This window comes from Buceros rhinoceros, unplaced genomic scaffold (assembly GCF_000710305.1).
Source record: "Buceros rhinoceros silvestris isolate BGI_N320 unplaced genomic scaffold, ASM71030v1 scaffold7686, whole genome shotgun sequence".
In the NCBI taxonomy this organism is placed as follows: domain Eukaryota; kingdom Metazoa; phylum Chordata; class Aves; order Bucerotiformes; family Bucerotidae; genus Buceros; species Buceros rhinoceros.
The window spans coordinates 137,902-144,217 of NW_010419316.1; positions in this window are offsets into that span (position 1 = coordinate 137,902).

Sequence of the window (6,316 nt, forward strand, 5' to 3'; positions counted from 1 at the left end):
TTCTTGTATAATTTCAAAACATTAAGTGGGTAATTGCTTGTAAAAGCTGTGAAGGGGAAAGAGAACAAAAAAATTCAGTCTAATTTTAGCTCCTGTTTTTGAAATGACTTTGCTTTTCAAAGTGAATATATTCTTTTGCCAGAAAAGTTGAATCAAGAAAAATAAGAATCTTCCCGAGTCAGCTGCTTGCCCTGCTCGTAAGGACAAGGCGAAGAGCAGCCGCGCTAAGTAATCCTGGCCAAAAGCAAGCGATGTGGCGCCGGGAGGGCTCGCGCTCCCTGGGCTTTCGTTACCGCTTCTCAGAAACAATTCCTTTTTCAGAGTGGAGAACTCCTTTATTAAACCTTACAACCTGCGGGGGAAAACAACGTGCTCTTGCAAAGAGGCAGGTAGGTGATGACTCTCTTCTGAGTGGCAAAGCGACAATGCAAGATCCTGATGGTTTGTGACATCCTCTCGTGTCTTTGTGGCCTACCCAGGGTGGCATTTTGCTTGCCATGCTCGTTACTGATGTTTCGGTCCCATCAGTTGTCCCCGGTGATGCAGGCATGTCTGGCCACACCTCGAGTACTGGGTTCAGTGGCCCCTCACTACAAGAAGGACCAGCCTTGTGTTCACAAGCCTTGGTCCTCATGGGGGTCTTCAACCTCCCCGATATGTGGTGGAGGGACAACACAGCAGGGCTTAAGCAATCCCGGACGTTCCTGGAATGCGTTGACGGTAACTTCCTTCTGCAAGTGGCAGAGGAGCCAGCCATGAGAGGTGTTATGCTGGGCTTTGTTCTCACCAACAAGGAGGGACTGGTGGGGAAAATGTGAAGCTCGAGGAACCCTTGGCTGCAGTGCCCATGAAGTGGTGGAGCTGAAGATCCTTAGAGCAGCAAGGAAGGTGCACAGCAAGCTCCCTGCCCTGGGCTTCAGGAGAGCAGACCTCAGCCTTTCGTCAGAGATCCGCTTGGTAGGGTACCGTGGGAGAAAGCCCTGGAGAGAGACCTTCTAGCAGCCTTCCAGCACCTAAAGGTGCCTACAGGAGACATGGGGAGGGACCCTTCACCAGGGAGGGCAGTGACAGGACACAGGTCGATGGTTTTAAATTAAAAGAGGGGAGATTTAGAGTAGATAAAAGGAAGAAATTTTTCATGTTAAGGGTTGTGAGGCACTGACGCCCGTTGCCCAGAGCAGCTGTGGATGTCCCCTCCCTGGGAGTGTTCAAGGTCAGGTTGGACGGGGCTTTGAGCAACCTGGTCTAGTAGAGGGTATCCCTGCCCATGGCAGGGGGGGTTGGACTAGATGATGTTTCAGGTCCTTCCCAACCCAAACTGTTCCATGACTGTGTCCTGTGATTCAGACACATTCCACAACCTCTGCGTGCTGCAAACTGAAAGACGTTCACAGGACAGAGTGTTTTCACTCGCTGCTGGCTGAGCTGTCGTTGCGTTCCCCAGGGCTTGCTAAATCAGGATGAGACTCGCTCAGTGCTCCCTCCCTCCCTAGATGATAATTACATTTGAATATTGAACATCCTCGTGGCTTACACAGGTTCCCTGATTAACGGAGCACTTACCTAGGCAGCAGAAGAGGCTTGTTTTCAGGTTGATAAACAGGCACCTCAACTTGGGTGGGATCAGGATCCGCAAAACACAATTTTAGCTGTGACTGAGTTTTCACCACGTGCTCGGAGGCGACACAGGTAATGACTTTTCTGTCTGATGTGTGATCGGACTGGGTACCACTGGTTACTCCAGGAGACCGAAGAAGGTGCTGCTGCGTGTTCCAATGTCACTCCAGCTGCTTTGTGCATCTTTGGGACTTACACGGAGCTAAAAGGACTGAAAGGGGAGCCCCTTCTGTATGAAACCAGGACGAAACTTGGGAGGAGAGTGGTGTCAAAGGCACAGGATTGTTAGGGCAGGGGCAGGTGTAGAATGGATGTCAGAAGGGCCGTGAATTTTTATAGCAAGGTGATTTCAAAGTGCTGATTCAGGGAGTGCTCTGCTGCGGCAGCCTCGTGAGGACAAGGTTAGAGAGAACTGGAGACGGTTTCAAACTCATTTCGTAACATATTTACATTTTATTTTTCAGTTCTAGCTGGAAGACCTTGAAAGTCTCTGAGGAGCAGAGCTGGTCTGGTGATGCTTAGCTTGTGGGGACACGTGTAGGGCAAGGGAAGCATTTCATTAGCCGTCCTTCTCCAAGAGGAGAGGTTGCTGCTGGAAGTAGAAGTGTTTTCTGAGCTGATGTGTTTTTCCAGCAGAGAGTTTCTCAGCTTCGCTGTAGCCACCTCTCTGGAGGTGCTGTGCAGAGAACAGCAGCTGTTGTGGGTTTATGCTGTCTTGGAAGAGCCAAAGAAGCCTCCCCACGGTGGGAGGCTCACCCAAACCCTCTCTCATCCTGTTTGCCTCTTGTTTGTGGACCGTTTCCTGTAAGATGTGGCCTATGGGACAGTCACAGATCTGGGGGACCCAGTGCTGCCTGTTCCAAGCAGGATGCTGACCTTGACTTTCAGCCCGAGGAGGTTATGGCCGTAAGACAGCAATGCCTGTAGAGAGGGTGGGGAGGGGGTGTGACAGGGAAAAGAAACTCCCAACAGAGCCAAGGGCAGACTTTTTTTCCTGAGACACTTGAGGATGTGTCTTGAATGACTATATTTCAATTGTCATTAGAGGATTTTGCAGCCTGGTTGAGCACCACAGTTAAACTTTCCCTTGATGAAACATTGTGAGTCTAATTTTAATCTTGTAGGCAACACGATGTTCAGCCTAAACCGATTATGTTTTGGGACTCCTCTGGGTTGTCATGAGGGGGAAGGAGGCTGGTTGGCTTTTATTTAATCAGAGGCAGCATTTTTATGAGGTCTGTCTGCATCCTCTCAGCTTCTCTTGAAATGCCTCAGATTTAATATCATCTTCCCACCCACCTCCCCCGAGGGGCAAAGGCACCCTGGAGATCTTTGCCGTCCCACCAGCAGACCACGCAGGTGGGAGGCTGAGCCCGTGGGGCTTCATTTCCTGCCAATTAGCAGGGAGATCTTTGTGTCGGGGTAGTTTTTGAAGAAGTCAGGAAGAGTAATGTAGGAATCTGGCAGGCTTCAAAATAATCAGAAGTTTTCCATAAATGCTTCAAATGAGGACACCGAGGACACGGGCACGGTACGTTGGGCAAAGCTGCTGACTGCTCGCATCTTTCCCAGAGGAAAATGGCTCATCCACAGGGTTTTCCCAGGGCACAGCACCCCCCTACCCCTCCCCGAGCAGCAGAAGCCGTTGGAAAAGCTTGGAGATGCGAGCAGGGAAACATGTGAAAGGTTTCTCTGCCAGGAATATGACATTTAAAGAGCACCAGCAGGATTATTTCGGCTGTTTTTCACCCGCCCTGGTCCCACTGCACATATTGCTTGACTCACGATACCAACCTCTGACCTTTCTCAAAGCCCTGGGCTCCCCCTTCGTGTTCCCAGCCCAGGGTGGGTGCAGTGATACACTTACCCACCACTTCACCCGTCCCAAATTGTCAAAGTGCAATGCAGCCAAAGCGGCTTTCACATAAACATCCACCCCACGCGCTTGGTTTTCTCGCTTGCAGTACGCTTCGAGGTCCACTGAAAGCTGAGGTTGGGGGGGCTTCTGAGTGGCTCCTCCAGCGTCGGATGCTCCAGTGGGCAGCATCGAGACGAGAGGGGATGGAGGGGATCAGAGCTGGGAGCATCGCATCCTGACAGAGGCTGGCAGGTTAGCGGGGCTGCACGGGAGGGGACGTGGGGAGGGGAGGTTGGGACAGCATCACCCTCGCCGTCAAAAACCCCTTGTACCTGCAGCCACGCTCAGCCACGAAGATGAAGAGGGGATAACACCAAAGAGCAGGAGACAGCACCAAATGGCTGAGCTGTGTGTGGGGGACAGTGGAGAACTGGGGGGGAAGAAGTATTGTGCAAGACAGAGCAGCTTTTCTAAGGCTTTGGTTTGGATTTTTGTTACTCTTTTTAACGACGGCTGTTACGCCTTGTGGCCCTGCCCTGCTGGCATGGGTATTCACCATCGCTGCGTTTTCAAGGAGAAGCGCAGGGAGGGGAGCACTGCTGGGCTGGGCCGGGCAGGAGCGGGGCGGGGGAAAGATCTCCTGTCAGAAAATGCCACTGAAGGAAAGTAACATGCAGACAAAATCTGTGGATTTAGCTGAATCACTGATTTGGGAAGCTGAAACGTGCTGCTCAGACAGCTCTCAGACTGCCATGGGTCATGGTTCCCCTTCTGTAAAGGAAGTAAAGTTTTTAGTTCTAGGATTTAAAGCATATATACCTGAAAGAAAATGGGATTCTTTTTGTTTCAACAGTCTCTGTCAGAAATAATCACACTATTTTCACCCAGATGTGTTTCCGACAGGGCAATTTGATGAAAAAAGCACTACAAGCCCCTGACTTGTGCTGCTTATGAAGTTCACGGCCACAGCCATGAACTGCAACTGCTCATGGGGTAAAAGAAAAAGGAAAGCGAGCCATTGCCTTCATTGGTTTGGTTTGGTTTTAATCAAACCCGAGTCACTTTTAAATTCCTTGACTTCAGGAGGCTTCTCAGCCACAGACGTGGAGACCACATGCTGAATTAGGTTAATTGGTCAAGTCTTCACTCAGGTCACCTTGGCTGGGGAAAAAAAAAAAAAAAGTGTTGTGGATTTAATAACTTTGCTCATGGAGAGCAAGGAAGTGAAACACAGCCGCAGCGGTGCTGTGGTCAGCCTGGAGCTGAGCACTAACTCGTGCTCAATGTCCCCGTGAGGTGACCCATCTACCCCAGGATGGGCATCAAGCGCCTGCCGTGCCACCAGCAGGGAGTTGCCACCTGCCATTCTCCGGTGCTTTCGGAGGTTTGTATGAGGAGCACAGCCATCAAGCAGGAGGTGCAGGGGGAGGAATTGCTTCCTTCTCGCGTTTAGATGAGGCTTGACAGTCCCTTGATGCTGAGTTTTGCAGGGACTGAGCAGGGTACCAGCACAGCTGCACTGCAGCGCCTGTTAAATGTGATTGTCCCCCGAGCAGAGGCACCGGCGGATGGTTTAGTGCGGTGCCTTGCTGGGGAAGTGCTCTGGAGGAGGCGGTTTGAGTGGCTTTGCACCATCTGCCCGCTATGCTAATTCCTCCACCAAAGCAGGCGCCCGGTCCCCGGGCGCCTGATGACTCCTCGCTGGTGCTGCTGAGTGGGGCTGCTGTCAAGGAGTCATCAAGTGGTTCCTACTGCTGTCAGCATCCTCACGGGTGCCAGCCCCGCACCCTCCATGCTGGGTCCCGGAGCCCAAAGGTGGCTCCTTTGCACCTCAGAGTAGCTGGATGGGGCTGAAGCTGTGCTGCTCATGCTGTAAAGGGAGGGAAGGCCTGTCTGTAACCGCCTGACCGGCTGAGTTCCTGATGGGAATTAGTACCTGAGGACTGCTGAGACCATCTTGGCTTTCTACTGGCATATTGGGGCACCCAAGATGCTGTAAGAGCACGGTTTTACAGCGTGATTGAGAAAGATTACAGTACAGTGAGCTGAGAACCCATAGGTGCTCCGCATTTGTTAATGGACTCCTAATTCCCTATTGGACACATCAGCACATTAAAAAGGTGTTTTCCAGGCGCTTGAATGAGTTCGTGAAGGTTTCCATCAGCCTTCTTTACACTTTCCCAGCTGCTGAAGCCTGCTGAGGCAGGCTCCTGCGGGCAGCCATCCCTGTCTCCCAGGCAGGTATCGTGCAGTCTAGGACGTATTCGGATGCCCACCCCCCAGCTGCAGATGTTAAATGTTGTTTCCCTCCGTGATGTGGTGAAAATTTGAGCCAGGCTGTAATTTACTCCTGAACTCTCCTGGAATGAAAACCAGGAGTTAATCGTTTGGGGAGATAGGTGTGCTTATCTTCAAGGAAAGGAACGGAGGATTTGCTTCTGCTGTTGCAGTGAAGATAATACATATTCATCTCCGAAAGACAGGGGTGGGTGTGAGGATGATGAAACAGATGTGCAAGACCGGAGTGACAGGTGCTGAATAACTCATGAGGAGAATCCTGGGATTTAGTGATGGCATCGGGAAAGTTAATCTCTTGCATGAGCCATTCCCTGCAAACAGAGAGAAAAATGTCAGTTCTGTCCCAGCAATTCCCCCTGGTATGAGCACGAAGAATAGCTCCCAGCAGCGCGTCACACTCGGGACAAATGCAGGATTAATAGTGTTTCGTGTTGGCCTGTACCTTACCTGCCTTATTGTGGTCCGAGCCTCCAGGGGATGGGAAGGTCTTATTAATTGATTCTCTTAATTCAAGAACCTGTGACTGATTTATATGCAGTCTAC